Here is a 21,742-nt window from a genome sequence, read left to right as displayed (position 1 = left end):
GCACACTGCTCTATATACTGAGTTATTTTAAATTTCAAACATAATCTGTAAATACATTTGTCAAAACGGTGAAGGTTGCCTTTATACTGCACAGCAGCTAAGGATTGGATGGAGGACAAAGTCAATGCTTAGAGGGCTTTGCATTACCGAATGGGCCAACTGAGCTTAAGAATACCTGAACATGAAAGCAATAAAATGTTAGCAGTAATTAGCAGTAGATACTTTGTCCAAATGACCAAATGATATCTTGAGATACCACTGTGTCTCTGAGAACCCTGTTACTCCTCGTACCTCAGACTTTTAGGATATTTCTTGAAGTCTAAAGTGCCATTAATTGGCTATTAGATGCTTCCCTCCTCCTCTTTCGAGGTCCATTGGACTTATCAGGGATATTTTGTAATTTTTGGTCTTACCCTGTGGCCATTTGCATGTTTCATGTGATTCCTAGGATTTCAATGTGCCCTTGTACTTTGCAAGAAAAAAATTATTGTAGAGTATAATGATGCATGTGTTCATAAAAAATTTACAACTGTGTCACATTTTGGATTTTGTAGTCAGTATAATACTTTCTAGTTGTACCTGAATGTCAAAATATTCCCACCTGGAGCTCACTATATTAATAAATATAAACTTGGAAATAACAGCATTTAAATGTAACACAAATGTTCAAAAAAATATAAACATTTCACACTAAGCTTTCAGTTGTTTTGCCATATGTGTCCCCAATAAACATATAATTGGTTGCTTAGACAATTACTTATGCAATGCCATAAACTGACACTATAAAAACTATTTTCACTCAGTTAAAAGCTTGCTGTGTATTGCATTGTAATTTTCACTGACAATGAGAAATCAACATATTTTATAATAATTATTTATACCATTAAAATTTTAAATGACAACATTTAGCATGCTTAAGTCTGATTGTTATAGCTGTTATCCACAGAGTTGACATTAGAGTTAAGATATTAAAAAGCAAGCTGCACAAAATGCCTAAGATGTTTTAACATTCAGAATATAAAACAAACTCTCAGTATTATAATAATGTAACTTTATGTTTTACATTATATGTTACAATGTTTACTTGCTAATATAGTTGGACTAAAATTACAGAGACATGCACAATTTTTAATCTGTTATTCAGATGTCACGTCTGCCTCACTAATAGGAAATCAGGCCTCTTTTGGGTAGGTTTCTTAACCTTTTCAGGCTTATGACTCTGTTCTCCTGTTTAGCCAGGGTAGTTGACTGAAGCTTTCTCAATTGCTATTCACTTGACTGAAGGTGATAGCAAAAATATTTAGCAATCTTATTTTGTAATTATTTATTTTTGGACATTTGGCTCTCTATTCTCCTAGTGTACACACTTCACTCGGACAATTTAGAAGCATTTTCTAGTTATAAGTAGTTGAAACTAGTTGTTCCACCTGGAACCAGTTGCCCCTTCTCTGCACAGACTTATATTACCCTATCTATCCAATTAAATAGCTCCACACTTTCTTGCTTCAGGGGGATATTTTTCTGTTAAAGAAAAATACTATTCATGACATTTCTTCAAAACGTAAGGCACTCTTTATTTGGGACTACTGTGAGGGGTCTTGCAATAGGGGGCATAGATTCAGCTCAACTCTAAATACAATAAGATAAAGTTGAATTTTATAGTTAAAGGCTGGGCCATGGGAAAAAATTACTAAGAGGAAACATCAGGGGTCTGGGGAGATTCTGATTCAACCCACCTAATAAGATTTTTATTGGAGGTAGGTCACATTGAGAGGATGAGGATATTGATCTGATTTCGAGGGAGGGGGATTCTGGATAAACTGACTTAACAGGAGTTTTCTACAGTTGGGGTCTAGGGGAATATGCCCTAAGATGGCACCTAGCTAGGCTCTGAAGAGCCCGACTAAAGTTTGGTCAAGGAGAGAATCTTTATCATTTTCCAGGACACTGAATCTACACTTGTCATTTGGCTTCAAAAGCATATATATATTTGGAATTAACTTGAACTACAATAATATGCAGATATTATTGTAGTTCAAGTTAATTCCAAACAGTCTCCTTATCCCTCAATTTGTTACATCTCTTGATCAAAATAGATACCGGGTAAGTGTGAAGGAGCGATTCTACTCAATATTTCACTTTTTTTTTTTTTTAAGTTGCTAGACATACATGCAAATATCTTTTCAAGTCAGTGTGTCTCACATTCTAATGTATATTTGATGAACCTGGTGAGCTTGTTGGAAAGGCTGATAGATACTCAGGCACCACCCTAAACTAACTGAATCTAAATTTACATTTTAACCAGATCCACAGGTGATTTGTATGCACATTAAACTTTGAAAATCGCTGTTTTTTAGGGTATTTTTGTCTACAGGAACAAATACAGAAAATTTGAGCATGTACCATGGTTTTTCAGAAATAGACCTACAGTATTAGATATGTATCATATTCATTTTCTAGATGACCCGTTCTTACTGATTACTGGATTACCTTTAATTTCTTTAAGTTCTGAGGCAATTATTATGTTGCATAAAATCTAAGGAAGAGCGTTTACTGGTATAATAAATTAGAAATTTCAATAAATTTTATTTCCAAATTAAATATGTAGAATTTTATGGTGCTGCATCACAATTTGATATCATTACAATCTCTTGGAGACATGGTTATGAGGGCACTTTAAGATAGTCACAGCTATTTGTTAACAGAAAGAAACAAGAAGATGTTGGAATTTCCCTTTATACAAAGACCTACAGGAAACAGAATATGCTCTCTTTAGCTGTCTAGAAGGAAACACCATAACTTGTTATTTTGAAAACTAATGGTATAAATTCATCTAGTTCTTTAACATTTATTACATTACACAATTACCAGGACTTGTGTTTGATGTCAATAAACTAAATGAGACACAATCCTCCCCTCAAGAATTTTAGCTATTTGTGAAGGCAGACAAGCAACCAAAAGACTTCAGAGAGCTAGATATTACTGAAGAAACAGAAAATGCTAGGTAAAGAATATTTAGGCTGAGCGCGGTGGCTCATGCCTGTAATCCCAGCACTTTGGGAGGCCGAGACGGGCGGATCACGAGGTCAGGAGATCGAGACCATCCTGGCTAACACGGTGAAACCCCGTCTCTACTAAAAATACAAAAAATTAGCCAGCCTGGTGACGGGCGCTTGTAGTCCCAGCTACTCGGAAGGCTGAGGCAGGAGAATGGCGTGAACCCAGGAGGCAGATCTTGCAGTGAGTCGAGATTGCGCCACTACAGTCCGGCCTGGGCAACAGAGCGAGATTCCGTCTCAAAAAAAAAAAAAAAAAAAAAGAATATCTAGTGATCTAGTGCAAGGAATGCATATCCAGGTGAGGCAAGACATCTAAAATTATACTGCATGCAAAGACCGTAGTCATGAGCAAGATATAATCGGAAATGAAGCTTGTGGGAAGCAGGTGGGAGGAGAGCAGATTGTATATTGTCTTATTACCATGCTAAATAATTGCCCTAATTAAAGAACAAAACCATTTTTATTTCACTCAGAAACCCTGTGTTACTGAATTTTGAACTAGGAAGTTCCCGGTTTCTATTCTCTTTGCCATTACATGGCCTATGTCATTTAGTAAAGAATAAATAATTCTTTCATCAAGGGCTGAAAGTATCTCTTTGCTAGTTTGTAACCCCCCGTAATAAGCTTCTGAATTCCTTTATTGAGGCTAACACTAGAGAGTTAGGTGAATTCAAATCCCTGTTTTGCCCTGGTCTGTGGAGTCAGGGGTCCTGAGAAGGAGTTGGCTCATCTACTCTTCTGTCACTCCCCTCACCGCTATTCCTCTCCTTCTCTCTATTGTTGGATAAATATAGGTACCTAAACTATTCCCATTTCATTTCCTATTTCTGTGTTTTTGTACATTGTTGGAATAAGCCGAGTTGTGTGATGAGTGGTAGGGCACATTGGCCTTCTTTGGCCAAGATTTGTCAAAAAGAACACCTAGGCAGTGGAAGTAGCAGAAAAACAAATAGCTACAAAAAATAAGAGTTCAATTTCAGCTTGAAGACTTATCAGCTATATGACACTATGCAAAATATCTAGAGCTTCTCAGCCATATTTTCTTCATTTGAAAATGATGAAGAGTGGGACCTGGCTCCTAAGATTGTTTTCAAGAACTCTATTACATTACGTAGTTGAAAAATTAGTGACAGGTAAATGTTGTAGACAGTTGAAAAGTAGCCCTATTCCCTGTTTAGTACTAGCAATTTGGAAATCGATTGGGTCAAATAAACTTACTTAAAGAGAAAAGAAATTGTTATTAAGTATTTTGCCTCAGTCCTACAAATTTGGCATTGGAGTCTGAAAACTTTGTCCATGTGATTGTAGAGTGAGATACTGGGTGCAGGACCTCAGACAAGTTGCTTCATCCATTGAAGTCACAATTTTATTCTTTATAAAATGTAGACAATAAGCACTTTCTTGATGGAGTTTTTCAGAGGATTAAAAAGCAATTATGTAAAGCACATAAGCAGTGTCTGTTAGTGTTGAATATATAGTAATATTAGCTAAAATAAGAAAGTTGACAGGAAAGTATTTTTGATTATTTGTTCATCAATAGAGAATTACTTGTGAAATGAGAAAACAAGCTTAACATACTCCAGTAGATAGTCAAAGCTATAGAAATGTTGGTGAGAAGCCATTAAGACACAATATAAGGTTTTTGAGAGCTGGGTTGTTTATATTCTTCTTTTTATCTTTGTAATTTCTTATCACTAAGCAAGGTAAAAGTACCCTACATATTAGGGTATGCAGTTTTAAATAAATTTGTTTTTTAATTAATTAATGAAAAAAAGAAAACCTGGGTGGACCTCACAGTTAATCCCTTGACAGAGCACACATTTTCATTGGGGTAAAGTCTCCCTGGTACTACATCAAACCAGTTATCTTCTACATTGTGCTATGTTCAAGGTAAAAAGTACTGAAACACAAGTTAAAAAAAAGAGAGAAAAGAAACATGAATAAAAAAGGACATCAATAGCCCCTTTTTTCTGATTTATGCTTCTGTGACTGCACACACGTGGTTAAAGATGTGATGCCGGGACCTGAATTACATTAATTAATGTGCCAAGCATATCATAGAGTCAGATTTATAATGATCTATCCTTTCTTATTTCTGAGGCAAAGTGTTTGACGCAGAGTAGAAGCAAAGGTGATTTGTTGCACTAACCTTCAACGTGTATAAATAACTGGCAAGGATGATTTATTGCTAAAATAAATCCTAATATGATTAAATATTTGCTTTAATTGCATAAGTTTCAGTCTCACTGACCACACAGACAAAGTGCAACCTAAAATTTGTGAGTAATGTACAAGCCCCTGGAGGTTCAATTATAAAGTCTTTGCAAGATCACATTCTTCCACCAAAAGGATAATATCAAATCTATATTTAAGAATATCTAAATGTATTTTCAAAATTTTTATTAAAAAATGGAAGTATAATATTTTAAAGGAAAGGCATATAAATCTTGGTAAGTCATTTTTATTTATTTATTTAATATGTTGGTATTATTACATGAAAGGACATGGAATTTTAGTTCAATAACTATTGGTAGTTGCCACATTCCTAGTATTGTAAGCATTATTTCAAGAAAACAAATAAATCTATGGTCTTAAGAAATAGTCATATTCTCAAGACACATGCTCTTCTTCTGGGGAAAAAAAACACCTCTCCAACTGTTTCGTTATCATACTAATCAATTAATAACTAAAAAGCAGGAAATATACCTTTAGTAATTAAAGAAATAATCACAATGAATGTGCTAACAATGTATATTAGTTATTCATTATCAGAAAGGTGTGCTATCAAGTTAGATCCATTTTTGAATAGGAAATTCTACTTGGGGATAAAATCAAACAGAGGTATGAAAAAACACGTGTAATTAAGTAGTTTAGACCTTAATATTTTTAAAAAATGGTGAAGATTCGACTAGCGTGTATAAAATTAGTTTAATATCCTAGGTTTAAAAAAATTCCACAAAAATGGAAAGTAACTATTTAAAAGAAAATGTCATATGAGTATGATTCCAAAATCCTAAAATGAAACATTCTTTTGAAGAAGAAAACATGTAGCTGAATGCATCCTGTATTAAATTTGCATTAAAAGTGTAACCTGTTGAAACAAGTTGTAACATAGAGCTACTATAACATGGACCTGTTCCAAGTACTCTTTCCATAAGTGAGAAATTTTAAGTAGTTTCTTTGAGTCGCAGTATATTGGTATAGAAAACTGAGAAATAGTGAGAAAGGGAAGTAATATCAGAAAGGATTTGGCCCCAGTTCCAAATTTTGAATTTGAAATCCAATGGTTATGATGTTACCTTTCAATGAAGTTTCAAAGAAATTTACCTTCTAGGATATCACATCCTATAAAGGTGTTGATTATTATAAATAATACCTACTGTAGTGCTCTCTAAAACACTTCTATGAAAATTTGAAGTTTAAGAATCTTACCTTATTTTTCACCAGTAGTGTCCAAAGTCATCTTCTTTGGATGAAACAAACAAACAAAAAAAGCTATTCAATTCCACTTTACCCAAAATGAAAGAAGTATCCTTCCCAACATTTATATATAGACTTACTCTGCGTCACTCTCTCAGTCAAGCACGAAGTCCAGTAAGCGAGAATTCTGTGGGAATGTTGAGAGTTTTGGAACATTGAGGGTTTAAAGATAGTGCTACCAAAGACTGTTCATTTTCAGTGTACTTTATTATAGAGAGAAAGAGCACTTGAAAAAAGGGTTCAGAACTATTATAAAATTACATAATTTCATTACAAAAATCTTCATCTTCATGAACTTTCATATTATAGCATAAATAACTTAGAAACTTTTTTCTTATTTGTTTAAAATAATTGAAATAAAAGTTTCTGGTGGTTTTAAGGCCATATCTTAACAATATATTTTTTGAAAAGTACCTTTCAAGTACTTTTCAAAATAACTATCAGAGACATGAACAATTTTTTTCTTTCCATAGTTAATAAAATAACTGTGTATTTTGATTTTAATATATTGATCATTTCTTTGCCCATTAGTCACTACCATTTTCAACTGATAGACAATTAAATTTTTTAAAAGTGGAATATTTACCCAAAAGTCATTTATTACCCTTTTTTTCATTTTCTTCCTCTGTTATTGCAGATTAAGCCTAAATATCTTTCCAGACATATTTGTATCTCAGGGTTGACTTGTGACCCTGTTCTAGCCATTGAAATACAATGAGTAGCTGTGTTAGAAAATATTGTAAGGAAATTTCTCTTCAGTTTTTTTGCCTTTTATGCTCCCTTATTTTGATTTCATCTTCTTGTCTGTATAACAAATATAAGGTGAAATATGTGGCAGTGATCATGTAAGCATGAAGATGAAAGTCACATGTTGGAACAACAGGAGACTGAAGGACAGTGGTATTTGTAAACTTTGTTGAACATATGCAATAGCTCTGAACTTCCTCTCTTTGTAATTCTTAAGATAAGGGAAAATTGAATTCTTATGTGTTAAAGGCACTGTTCTTTATTACTTAAAACCTAACATGTTTCTAAAGGATACTTTAAGTTTGGATATAAATTAGAATAAGAACAAGATCATTCTTATTCTTAAAACCTTTCAACAACTTTTCTATTACAGTTAATTCTGTATTCCAATGGCATGTCATCTCTGCTACAGTTTGCAGTCTTCAGTACAAGGAGTAACATCATTCATTCACCACATATACCTAGGCCCATTACTCTGCCTAGTAGGCAGTAGGTATTTAAAAATATCAGAAGCATAGCTGAATACATGAATTCATTTATTTATGCAACAGGAAATTACCAAACACATTTCGTGATAAAGGAGATTTCAGTGCAATTGGAGTAACAAGGATGAAAAGACAGTGTCCTAACCTCCAGGAATACACAGTTTAGTCACAAGGGCAAAAATCAGTGCATGATGTGTTGAGTACCATACAAACTTATTGACAGGTAAACTATATGTCAAGCTGAAGGAACTCACATTACTGAAGACTGTATTTGGGCTGAATCTGAAGGAAGAATAGGAGTTTACCAGGCGGACCAGAAAAGGCCATCCTAGGAAAGAAGAACAACACGTGGAAATAGAGTGGATCAGAACCTGGCCCTTTGTGGGTACTTAATAAATATCTGTTGCACTGAATTGAACTAAATTATTTTTACCAAGATAGACTTGTTGGGCTCAGGGGGAGTTCTTGGATCAGAATACAAAAATGTGTGTTTTGGCAAAGTGAAAACCTAAAGTAACTTTTTTTATATGCCAAACTTTTAGGTTTAGAAACAGGCTATTTCAAAATATTTCACAGGAGTTTCAAGACTTTGGCTAATCTAATTCAATATGCTCTTGGTGTTAGAGTATAAAAAGATATCCAAAATGGAATGAAATACTAAGGCATGGAATTTTATGGCCTGAATGTAAGGTCTTTTGTTGGATTCTCACAGTACCCTGATGGTCTGTTCATTCATTTATTTAGTCTATTTTTCTATGTCATTCAAGTTGGGTAATTTCTGTTACTCCATTTTCAAGTTGACTGATTTTTTTTGCCCTGTTTATTCTGCTGTTGAGTCCATTCCTGGAGTTTTTAAAATTTTGATTATTGTATGTTTCAGTTTCAAAATTTCCACTTGTTTCACCTTCATGTTTTCTTTTTGCTGGGGCTAGTTTTGCAGTTATTTCAAATCTGTTCATAATTACTCACTTCATCGGTTTTATCATGATTGTTTTACATTTTGCTTCAGATAACTTTAGCTTCTCTGTTATCTCAGGATTGACATCCATAGACTGTCCTTTTGTATATTCAGTTTGAGATCTTGCAGCTTCTGGGAATGACAGAAATGATTGATTAAAACCTGGATATTTACATATTTAAAATATGATCTTATTTAAATTTTCTGTCTTAAGTGGCTCTCTTGACAACACTCTGGCAGGGCAAGGATAGGCAGAGGTACCCACTTCTCTGACAGGTAGAGGTAAAAGTCCAAGTTCTCCATTTATCCTCCTTTGATAACTGAGGGAAGGATTGCTTTTGGTGGAGCTGAGGGCATTCTAGCCTCCCATGTGGATTTCTGTTAACATTGCACTGGGGGTGACCTCTCTGCCACTAGAAGATCACAAAAGTACTGATTCCAGTTCTTTATTCCAGTAAAATACTTAAAAAAGTTTATCCTGAACCAAATGTGAGTGATCAAGGCCCAAAGCACAACCTCAATAGGCCCTGAGAACATGTGCCCAACATGGTTGGGTTACAGCTTGATTTTATACATTTTAGGGGGACAGATATTACAGATGGTCATCAATCGATATATGTTAGGTGCACATTGGTTTGGCCTGGAGAGGCAGGAAAATTCAGAGTTGAGGGACTTCCAGGTTAGAGGTGGATTCAAAAATTTCTGATTGGCAATTGGTTGATAGAGTGAAGTTATTATCTAAAGATCTGGAATCAATAGAAAGGAGTTTCTGGGTTAGGGTAAGGAGCTCTGGAGACCAAGGTTCTTACTGTGTAGATGAAGACTTCAGAAAGCTGGCTTCAGAGAGAATAGAAAATAAATGTCTCTTATCAGACCCTAAAAGGTGCCAGCCAGTTAAATCTATCCTGTGTCATGAAAAGGCCTGGAAAGAGAGGAGGATTCTCTGCAGAATATAGATTTTCCTCATAAGTGACAGCTTTGCAGGGCCATTTCAAATATATCAATGAAATATATTTTGGGGTGAATACTTTGATTTCTTTTAGGGCCGGCTATCTGTCATGTGATGCTGTATTGGAGTCAGGTTAGAATTAGGTATTTCATTGTGGTAAAGAGTCTTTTTGTCAGTCTTAAGATCTCTGTTTTAATGTAATGCCGGTCAGTTGTGCCTTAATTCCAAAGGGAGGCAGGCAAAATGAGACATGTCTGACCCGCCTCTTCCCATCATGGATGCACTAGTTTTTCAGGTTTACTTTGGAATGGTCTTGACTGAGAGGAGGGGTCCATTCAGTCAACTGACGGGCTTAGAATTCTGTTTCTAGTTTACAGATATCAGAGGGTGCGAGTACCTGTTGACCCCTGGCAGGTATAAAAACCTCAGATCCCTATGCGCTTTGTCTAACACCACTGTGGTGGGATGTTTAGGTGACTCATTACAGCCTAGGAAGCCAGTTTTGTTGTTGTTTTCCTGTGTTTTTAGGCAGGCAAAGAGCAGTAATTTTCTGAAGGTTTTCTGTCTTGCTAAGTTGTTCTTTTTCTTGGTCCTTTGTCTAGAGATAGCAGGCTTTTGTTGGGGCTTTTGTTGTGCAGACCTATGGGCATTTTGGGGTGGTCAGTTTGTTCAGCTTCAAGTTCAGAATTTATGAAGCTAAAAGAAAATTGAGAGAACACACTAGCATGTCATTCCCAAAGTCCCTAAATGATCTTCCTTTCTCTATTTGCCTTTTAGAGTCCACTTATGCTTGCCTTATATATGATTTCCAGGGCTTTTAGTTGCACTTAGTGCAAGTAATAGAGAAAGATATACCTACTCCATCTTCTTTGACATGTAAGTTTTAAGAATAGCTTTTTTACTTATATAATGCAATTCATACAAATTATAAAATATATCATCTACATGTAACAAATCAGTGTTCTAAACTTATTAAGTACTTTTAGAAAGTTTTGTAATAATAAAATTAGTCAAATTTCAGTCATATGGTATTGTAATTAGTCTTCATATAAAAGTTGCTTAATTTTACTAGATGTCAATATTTTTTTAATTTTGTTTTTATATTTATTAATCTTATTTAATAATATTGGAAACAGTTTACTAATTATTTTGGAGTGATACTTTTATAGAAATTATAGAAATGACTATGTAGTGTACTATTGTGTGTTTTTTGTTTTTTCAGTTGCTCAGTAGATTTATAACCAGTTTTTTGGAATTAAGATGTATTAGTCCATTCTCATGCTGTTATAAGAACTACCAAAGACTGAGTAATTTATAAAGAAAAAGAGGTTTAATGGACTCACCATTCCACATAGCTGGGGAGGTCTCACAATCATTGCGGAAGTAAAAGGAGGAACAAAGGCATGTCTTACATGGCAGCAGGCAAGAGAGAATGTGCAGGGGAACGTCCCTTTATAAAACCATCACATCTCATGAGACTTACTCACTGTCATGAGAACAGCATGGGAAAAATCTGCCCCCATAATTCAATTACCTCCCACCGGGTCCCTCCCATGACATGGGGATTATGGGAGCTAAAACTCAAGATGAGATTTGGGTGGGGACTCAGGCAAACCATATCATAAGATAAGAATGAAGATCAAAAACTATTTGCTAAATAAAATAACTATAAAATATAATTAAACGTTAATGCTATCAGCAAGTTTTTAAATAAAATTCACTACCATTAAATTTTATATATCTCTAAGAAAATATAGTTGTAGAAGGTCACCATTAAAAATTGACATAACTGCAACTTTCTTTGAAAGAAAGAAAGAAAAAGAAAGGGAGAGAGAGAAAGAAGGAAAAGGGAGGAAAGAGAGAGAAAAAAAAAGAAAAAAGAAGGTATCATTTGTTTTCCTATTCTTTTGCTTTTTTATAGTTTATAGGTCAGGTCAAATCTTGACTACAGTGTCATGACTACAGTGACAACTCCAGAGCCTATCTTTATTGCAGGTAGAAATGTTAATTGGAAATGTCCTTTCAGAGAAAAGCATAACTTAAAAATAGTGTTTTTCTTATTTTACTGGGAGAACATGCCAATATTTATAGCTCATCTTTTTAGTAGAAATCAGAAAAATGTACCATACGCTACCTGCACTGAGAAAAAATTCTTTTTTTTTACCTAAAAAAGAAAGACGTTTTTATTCTTTTAATTTCTAAATAATTAAGTATCTACTCATCTAGGTTAATTTATTGTCATATAAAAATAGTCTGTGATGACAGAAATCAGAACAGCAAGCTCATTAGCAGGAAAGGTCTTTGCATCCACCATGTACTCTTTGTCAGGGTTTCAGAAGCATTGAAATAGGAGGAGGGAATTACCCTCCAGCATTGCCTTTACACTTGCCAGGCCTGGAAATCAGAGCTTAGGTGCCCGCATACTCTCTGACATGGCGATTTATTGAAGGTTGGCTTGCAGACAAAAGACTTCACCGAGCTATGTGTTAGGAGTTCATGAAATAGCTTCACCTCTTATGTCTTTTATACAACCTGCTAGCACATTTTAAATGCTCCTCAAGAGACAGATTAAAATAAAAAAGATAAACTCAGCCTTTGGCATAAACTATATTTCGTAGTTTTATAAACTATACGTATAATTACGTAAATATGCTACATAACATATATTTATTATATAAGTGAACACACACACACAGACACACACACACACACACACACCATCATATTTCAGTAGTTTCCCCTCGTTATCAAAGTTCCAAAGACAATCAGGCTTGCTTTTGACTCTAAATAATTTCATGATGTCTAAACTATAATTAATTAAAATAGTAAATCTTAAGAGATACCAGCTGGAGTAAAGTATGCAGAAAAAAATCAGTTGAAATAACTGTCTTCCAACTCTGCTTTTAAATTAAAAAATAAAATACAATTAGGTCTGAACCGAGATAAGCATAAAAGGGACCCACTTCTTCGTTTCTGATAGCCCCTGAAGCACCATCACATAATAAAAATGACAAATGACAACACAGAAAACAGCAGGAACTGAGTCTCATTTGTGAGACTGAAGGAAACCTGTGGATCAACCATAGAAATGAAGCCGCTAAAACAGGACAGAACAGTCTATCCTGCCTACCTCCCCCCTTGCCCAAATATCAAATAGATTATTGAATTGTATGAATTCAAAGTAAAACCTATCATAAAGTATTTTTATCTGACAGAGTGGGTTTTTTGCATATAATTAGTATTATGAATTTAAAAAAACTACATTAATGACTATTATTAGTTTCTAATTATTAGTTCTAGGCTATTAGATAGCCTAGAGTAATACATGTCAAACTTCTGTTCCAACATCACAGGTTCGATGTCGTGACTCTGACTAAATATGTCTTGTTTTGTTTTGTTTTAGACAAGGGATCTCACTCTGTTTTCCAACTGGAGTACACTGGTGTGACCATAGCTCACTGCAGCCTCAAACTCTTGGGCTAAGCTATCCTCCCACCTCAGCCTCCCAAGTAGCTGGCACTACAGACATGCTGTACCATGCCCAACTAATTAAAAAATATATATTTTTAGAGATGGGGATCTCACTGTGTTGCCCAGGCTGATCATGAACATCTAGCCTCAAGCAATCCTCCCACTTCAGCCTTCTGAATCACTAGGATGATAGGTGTGAGCCACTGCATCTGGGTGAATCTGTCTTTATGAAAAATATTTATATTTCTTTCATCATGGAATTTTTTCCAATGTAGATTTTAAAATACATTAATATAATTTATGTTAACTACTAAGTCTTTTGATCTTCTGCCTTACATTTTGCATTTGAGATGACTGCCTCAGTCACCTTAAACATGCTAATTATTTTCATTGATGGGTAGAGTATTTGGCTGAGACACATCTTTCCTTTCTCCTTTAAGGCGTGATTCTACCAGTGCATTTGGGGTAGAAGAAGAGAGATATTGGAGACAAAATAATCCCTTACATCACTGATCTTTTGTATACTTCTCTTGATGTTAGCTGTCAAAACTCTTTGGCCAATATTCATTCTCCTTTCCATGACATGCCAAATGCTGATTGTCTTGTAGGGTGTGTGTGTAAGTTTCTTAGACATAACTACTTGGAATCTAAGTCACCAGTTCTTATTATTGCAGATCTCACTGTTGTTCAACTTCTCACACTCCTGTTCTCCTTGATGTAATTCTGCCCTTCAAATATTCCCAGTTGTGTGTTGTCATTGGGGTCCATTCATCAGCTCCCTTACCAGGTGTAAACTTGACCCATGAGAAAAAAAATTCCCTAAATTTAATTACACATATAATATTTTCTTTTGAGGTTATACGAAGTGATGTTACAACTTATAAATACAATATGGAATGATTAAATGAAGCCAATTAACATATTCATCACCTCAAATAATTAATATTTTTATTGTCAGAACATTTGAAATTTATTCTTAGCAATTTTGAAATACACAGCGATTTTGAGATACACAAATTATATTATTAGCTGTATTCACCATACTATGTAATAGAAATCTAATTAAAAAAAGGATTCCTCCTGTTCACCTAATATTTTGTACACTTTGATCATAATCTCCCCATTCTCCTCAATGTCCAGCCTCTGTAACCTCCATTCTACCCTCTGCTTCTGTGAGTTCGATTGTTACAAATTTTACATATAAGCGAGAACATGCAGTATTTTTCTTTCTTTGCCTGGCTTATTTCACGTAGCATGTTTTCCAATTCTGTCTATGTCATACAGATAATACAAATGACATCTTTGTATTATTTTATAAGGCTGAACAGTATTCTATTGTAAATATACATATGAATATTTTAAGTATTCAATATGCTAGTGATTCTGCTAGACACTTTTTAAAGAAATATTCCAATTTAAAGCTGAGAACTTGATACCATTAAAAAGGAGAATGTAAAAAAAGAGGTTTAGGCTGATAGTGAAAAGGAATTTTAAATAAATTATTTAATATTTGCTATTTTAAATTTAATAAATAAAACAATCATTTCTGCTATCTGGCATAACATTGAACTCTTTCCATTACATAATTTGCCTACTCTGGACATTAGCAAAAATGACCTATGAATGTGAGTTTCTTATTTCATTTTTTGAAAACTAGTTACTTTTCATTTTTCGGTTCCCAAAACACCACATAGAAGCTTATAAGAATTTTTGATTTGGATTAATATGTTAATGATTGTTTTAGCAATAAAGAGTAAAATCTAACATAGCATATGTTAATTGCATTTTATGATTGGCCTTTCTGAGTGCATTATCCCAACCACACTTCACAACAATCTATTGAAGTAGTTATTATTATTGTTTCACAGACACTTTTGAAGTGCTGAGAAGTGAAATCATTTCCTCAAGGTGGCATAGTTCACAGGTGTTCAACTTTTGATCGATTCTGATTCTTTCTCGAGTGTTTTAATGTAACAATCTCTGAAGAATATTATGTGGGGAACTTTATGAAGACTAACTCTTTTCAAATTGGTTTTCTACCTATTTGTCTTTCTCTGATGATGCTTGCAATTACAGGTGTGATTCTTCATAACTTTAAAGGCTCCTGACTATAGCAAAATTATATATAAAAGTCCATCTGAAGCAAAATAGGCATCTGTAAGTCTCTGACATTGCTTTGTATTCTCAAGGTAACTAAGTGGAAATGCTGCTGCAGAGGGCCAGTTTGAAGCATGTAAGTACAACATATTGTCAGGCTTTCTTTTTTCCTGCTTACCTCCTTCAGGCCCTCAAGAGGCAAAGTTTGGGGTTGAAGGACGAGCCTCAGCAGATCCACTTATTTGATTAGTGTCTTGCCTGCTCTCCTTTTCCTCAGGTTCATTGACCAAGATGATTGCATTCTCTGTCCTTTGCTAGGCCAGCCAGGCAGAGGAAAGGGATCATTTGCTGAGATGTGAGTCCTTTGGGCGGGTCCATGTCTTTGACTGCACTGTTGACTGCCTAGTTCACTATGGTGTTCAGTAATAAAAATAATAAAATGAGTCAAATAGCCCCTCTGTTAGAAGGAAATTCTACTCAACCCTGATTCTCAGCCAGTAAAGTCAGACTTCGACATAGCTAGTGAACTGTACTGATGGTGGAATAGTCTCCCCAAAGATGAGATATATGATCCATAGCTTGAAGAATTTTAAAGTGAAATAAACACTGCCTGACAAAGGAGAAAATAACGAAATCTTGTGCTGTCTGAGGATCGCCAAATGTCGGTTTGTGGCTTGGCTTTTATTGTCGCTAATTCAGTTCTGTTGTATTTAAACTGTAACGGGAGCACAGATTTGTATCTTTTTAGCATTTGGAGGAAAAATATCAACTTTAATTACAGTACGGTAGAATCATTTTGAAAATGTTATATATCTCACACTGTAATATATAAGTCAAATGCTTACAAGTTTTAAATGTGTTGGTAAAATAAAGACTCAGTTCACTTGACAGAAAATGTTGATATATGAGATGTTAATTTCCCCAATGGAAACCTAAGGCATATTCTGAGTTTCTGCAGAGACATAGCAATGCCTAAAGGCTCTCAGCAGGCAGGCTATATATATATATATATATATATATATATATATAGAGAGAGAGAGAGAGAGAGGCAGAGATTTTCTGTTAAGTTTACAGCATAACAAAACAAGCAAGTCACTAATTCATTTTGGTTATTACAAGTGAAAACTTGCACTTAATGGACCAGCTAATGAAATCAGTAAAATTTCAATGAAGAAATACTGTATGCTAACAAGAATAATAATTAGTTTTACCACAACAACATACTAACTTTCACATTTTCTTAGTAAAATGTATCATCCTGAAAATATAGTATTAACTTTTCCACCTAAAACCTAATTAAAAATGCCCACAACATATTTTTCTTGATCATCTACTTTCTATAGTAAAATATACATATAATTAGGACCACAAAGGTATAATTCATGACAATGTAATGAAGCTTATATTTTGCTATATAAATGCTTCCCAAGCACATTAATGCTATAAGTAACATTTCTTATGGGATCTAATTTGAAAAAGAAAAGGCAGTATTTTTAAGGTATTTATTGCAAATGAACAAATACTTGTGAACTACAAATATTCCTTTGTCTTTTAATTCCAGTAAGATTTCTACATCATGTCTTGGAGATATTGCAGTTTTAGTTCCAGACCACCAGAATAAAGTGAATATTGCAATAAATCAAGTCACACAATTTTGTTTGGTTTCTTGGTTCATATAAAAGTTGTTTTCACTACACTATAGTTGATTAAGAGTACTATAGCATTATATGAAAAAAATGTACATACCTTAATTAAAAAATACTTTATTGTTAAAAAATGCTAATAATTATCTGAGCTGTCAGTTAGTTATAATCCGTTTGCTGGAGGAAGGTCTTGCCTCAATGTTGATGGCCACTGACTGATCAGGGTAGAGGTTCCTGAAGGCTGAGAGAGCTGTGGCAACTTCTTAAAATACGACAACAGTAAAGTTTCCCTCATCAATTGACTCTTTCTTTCATGAAATATTTCTCTGTAGCATATGATGCTGTTTGATAGCATTTTTCTCAAGGTAGATCTTGGAGTAAATCCTCTCAAGCCCTGCCACTGCTTTATCAACTAAGTATATATAATATTTTAAATCCCTTGCTGTCATTTCAACAGTGTTCACAGCATCTTTGCCAGGAGTAGATTCATCTCAAAAAAACACTTTCTTTTTCATCCATAAGAAACAACTCTTCATCTGCTGAAATTTTGTCATGAGATTGCAGCAATTCAGTCACATCTTCAGGCTCCATTTCTAATTCTAGTTCTCTTCCTATTTCCACCATGTATTAGTCTGTTCTCACTCTACTGATAAAGATATACCCAAGACTGGGCAACTTACAAAAGAAAGAGGTTTAATGGACTTATACTTCCAAGTTGCTGGGAAAGCCTCTCGATCATGGTGGAAGGCAAGGACGAACAAGTCACGTCTTAAATGGATGGCAGCAGGCAAAGAGAGAGAGAGCTTATGCAGAGAAACTCCACCTTATAAAGCCATCAGATCTCATGAGACTTATTCACTATCAGGAGAGCATCATGGGAAAGACCTCCCCCATGATTCAATTACCTCCCACTAGTCCCTCCCACACCATGTGGGAATTCAAGATGAGATTTGGGTGGGAACACAGCCAAACCATATCACACCCACCACATCTTCAGTGACTTCTTCCACTGAAGTCTTAAATCCTTCAAAGTCATCTACGAGTTTTGGAATCAACTCTTTTCAAACTCCTGTTAATGTTGACATTCTGGGCTTCTCTTACGAATCATATATGTTCTTAATGGCATCTAGAATGGTGAATCCATTTCAGAAGATTTTCAACTTACTTTGCCAGGCCCTATCAGAGGAATCACTCTCTCTGGCAGCCTTGTAAACTATATTTCAAATTAGTCTCTTACATTAGTCAGAGTTGAGAATCTTTGCTCTCAATAACCTAGACTATTTGATTTTCCTCATACTTCTCTGATTCTTTATTATTATTATGTTTTAAATCTCTTTTATCCCTTTCTGACTTGGACTGCCTAGTAAGTTCCCAGTTTTCCTTTTGGGTACAGCACTTACGTGAGTCACACCAGTCATTAACATTCACTCCTGTGTGTGGGTAGGGGTGGGGACTGTGTGCATGCGTGCACTTTACTTTCCAGTCTACGATCCTATAGCATATTGTAACTTCAATATCACCTACCAAACTCTACTATTACTGTGCTAATTCGTTTATGCGTCTTCTTACATAAAGATTTTCTTAGTACATTACCACATCTGACTCTCCTCTCTATCCTCCCTTACCATCCTAGTACTCAGCTCGGAGTGTCTTTCATTGATTGTGAGTTGAACAGAATAAACCAACAATCATCATTATGTTTTTTTAAAAGAAAATTTTGTAGAATGGCATATGGTTTTTTTTTTAATTTTAATATGTTAAGAAATGTTTAGAAACTTATCTTTTGAAAACACAGGAAAGACAGATTCCTCTTCAGGGTGCATGACACATTTCATTTTAAATAAACCTAAGTTTCTACTAAGAAGTTAATACCTTCTTATACGCAAGTAAGTATTATAGTCAAACAAAAATATATTTCTTTAAACCTTCTTTATATTCTGCGTTATAATTTTGGAATGGTTTGTTATCAATATCTGTTCTAGTAAAAGAAAATACAATACCTGTTTTATAGATAACTTAGTGATTCCAGTTTTCTAATTGCAATTTAGCTCATTTCCCAAATGGCAGAATGCTATTTTAAAGTAAATTCCCATTCCTACTAATGAAGTCAACTCTATTCACACAATAAGGCAACCAATAGATGCATATTGATCTCCTACTATGTGTCAGGGAGTAACACAACTGCCATATTTTTTAAAAAGGAAAGTTATATTACTTGTACCTCAGAAAGAAAAAGTAAAACCCTGCAATACGAGGTTACAAGAATGTGCACAGAACACAAGGACCAGAAATCAGTCCCAACATCGCCTGAATGGAGTATTTTGTTGTTGTTGTTTTGTTCGTTTTTCATTTGTTTGTTTTAGTCTAAATTAGACAAGAATATGGAGGAATTAAGTAAATCAAGAATAGCATTCAAGGCAGAAGGAGAATAAGTTCAAAAACACTAAAGCGGGAGAGAGGATGCTGTGTAAGAACTATGAATGGTCTCCAATCCATGTCTGAACTGGAAGGTACTCTTGCTGGGAAATAAAGTAATAACAAAGGATAATTTGTGTAGTAGCCTTGAAAATGACCTCCACAAAAGGTATGAGTGCTCTAGTCCTTGGAAGCTGTGAATATTTTCTCATATGGGCAAGGAAAAGATCTTTGCAGATGTGATTCAAGTGAAGGATTTTGATATGAGGAGATTATCTTGGGTTATCTGGTGGTCTCTAAACGCGATCATATATATCTTCATAAAAGGAAGGCAGAGGAAGATTTGACACACAGGCAGAAGGTGAAGGCAATGTAACTACTGAGGCAGAGACTGGAGTGATGCAGCTACAAGCCAAGGAATGCTGGCAATTGCCAGAAGCTGATAGATGCAAAAAACAGTTCTTCTTTAGAGCATCCAGAGAGAGTAAAGTCCTACTGTCACCCTGATTTCAGCCAAGTGGAACTAATTTGGGACTTCTGGTCTCCAGAAATCTGAAAGAATACATTTCTGTTATTTTAAAGCAACAAGCTTGTTCTCATTTGTTACAGTAGCCTTAGGAAATAAACAGTGGGTAAAAGCCAAGAAAGATAAATAAAAGGAAGAAATGATGTTCAATGTACCTGTATGAAGTATGCAAAAGTCTCAATACAATCTCTTGGTCTAATTAAAATAACTCAGGATATCAGTGGCTACAAATGGCATATGTTGGAATTCAAAAAAGAATAACATTCATTTAATATTGATTGTATATCTCCATTTTCACATTTTCCTACCTGTTTTGATTAACTGATTAGTTTATCATAGCTTTTCTTTGAATTATTTTATGTGTAACAATACTGAAATAAATTATTCTTATGCTTGCCACACTGTCTACACATCAATTGTAAAAAAGAATGTACAAGAATATTTCATGTATTTATGTGTATAAATGCTTGATGGAATTATACATAATATTTGCTTAAAATAAAAATTAATAAAATCTCATATTTGCTACTGTTTCAATAAGCTGGGCCAAAATTTTCTAAACTAAATCAATGTAACATGTATATATATTTAAAATATGAGGTTTATATATACTTTAATATAAGATTCCACACATTGTTCAAATTTTCTTTTATAAACCAGTTCATACCTTAAATGCATCCATCGGGTATAACATCTAAATAATAACACAATTAGCTAATATAGTTAACAAATAATCAATCATTACTGATCATTTTTAGTGCCATTTTTGTAAATCCAAATTTTCACTTTTTAAAGTAGCACATTCAAATACATAAGTCTATAATTAGATCTATGAAATCATGAAGATGAATGAACTAATTACATGAAATTGTTTTGAATCATAATTCTGGACCTGTCACTGTAAATACATTGTTCACTTAAAATAAATAATGATTTGCTTCCCATATAAAGGAAACATTTTACTCCACCCATCACCAGTGCTAAAGATCCCAATGACTGGAATTTATTTTATTTCTATCTCACTGGATAAGTGAGATAGGAATGTTGATTTCTGGCTTCCATTTACAGGACAAGTGAACAATGTAAAAGGAGAATAAAGGACAGCATATATATATATATATATATATATATATATATATATATATACACACACACACACATATATATATATATGAATAAAAATGTCTGACACAAGTGTATCCTAAAGTTCATACAGGTTCAATCAAAATAATTCACTGAAGGGCATTGACAATTTGGATTCTGTGAACAAGAATGTACTGCCTACACCATAGACACCAATCACCCCTTTGAACCAAGAAAGGCTATAAATGAGTAAGCAAAGAAAAGTTTTCAAAGCTTGTTTCCAACAGAACTTCAGCAACCCAACAGAGCTGTAACAATAAAGAGCATTACATGTATCAGCCTGCCGAGCAGCAGAAAGAGGAGGTATTTTTTTTCAACTCAGGCTTTGAGCTGACCTTGGGTGTAACAGGCAGTCACAGTGCCAGGTTCTACAAACTGCAGCATTGGTCACAAATCAGAAAACAGTCTCCCCCAGTATCCATGTCTTCAACTACAGCTGAGCACAGGCAGTTAAGAATGACAGTGTCATAGTTACATAGATAAAAAAGACACATCACCCAGACGTATGTGCATGATGCATTTGTGTAATATTCCAAACAGTTATCATAGATATGAGCCCAACAAAATCTATAAATATTTAACCAACTGAAAATTGAGGGGAAAAAAGGGAGAAGTTAGTTTGAGGACTTGTTAAACTGTGTGCCTCTGATTTTTAGATTGAAGTCAATAGTAAGAAAAGTAAATTTATACATTAGACTCTGGAAAGGTGGCAACGTAAGAAACATTGTCTTCAAGATTTGATCACAAGAAGGGATATCTGCTATCTTGT

The 21,742-nt window shown here is 34.4% G+C and overlaps 1 long non-coding RNA gene across 1 annotated transcript in view; it reads right to left on the bottom strand.

Annotated features, from left to right (window-relative positions):
- Positions 1-6,727: 6,727 nt before the first annotated feature.
- Positions 6,728-21,742, bottom strand: part of LOC134732542 (uncharacterized) — a 33,184-nt gene continuing 18,169 nt past the window's right edge. The window contains exon 3 of the long non-coding RNA XR_010115855.1: positions 6,728-8,861. This is a non-coding gene — a long non-coding RNA (uncharacterized lncRNA). The remainder of the gene's footprint in view (positions 8,862-21,742) is intronic.

The sequence above is a fragment of the Symphalangus syndactylus genome, chromosome 15 (assembly GCF_028878055.3).
Source record: "Symphalangus syndactylus isolate Jambi chromosome 15, NHGRI_mSymSyn1-v2.1_pri, whole genome shotgun sequence".
NCBI classification, from domain to species: domain Eukaryota; kingdom Metazoa; phylum Chordata; class Mammalia; order Primates; family Hylobatidae; genus Symphalangus; species Symphalangus syndactylus.
Note: the sequence above shows the minus strand (reverse complement) of the source record. Positions and strands in the feature narration are given on the sequence as shown.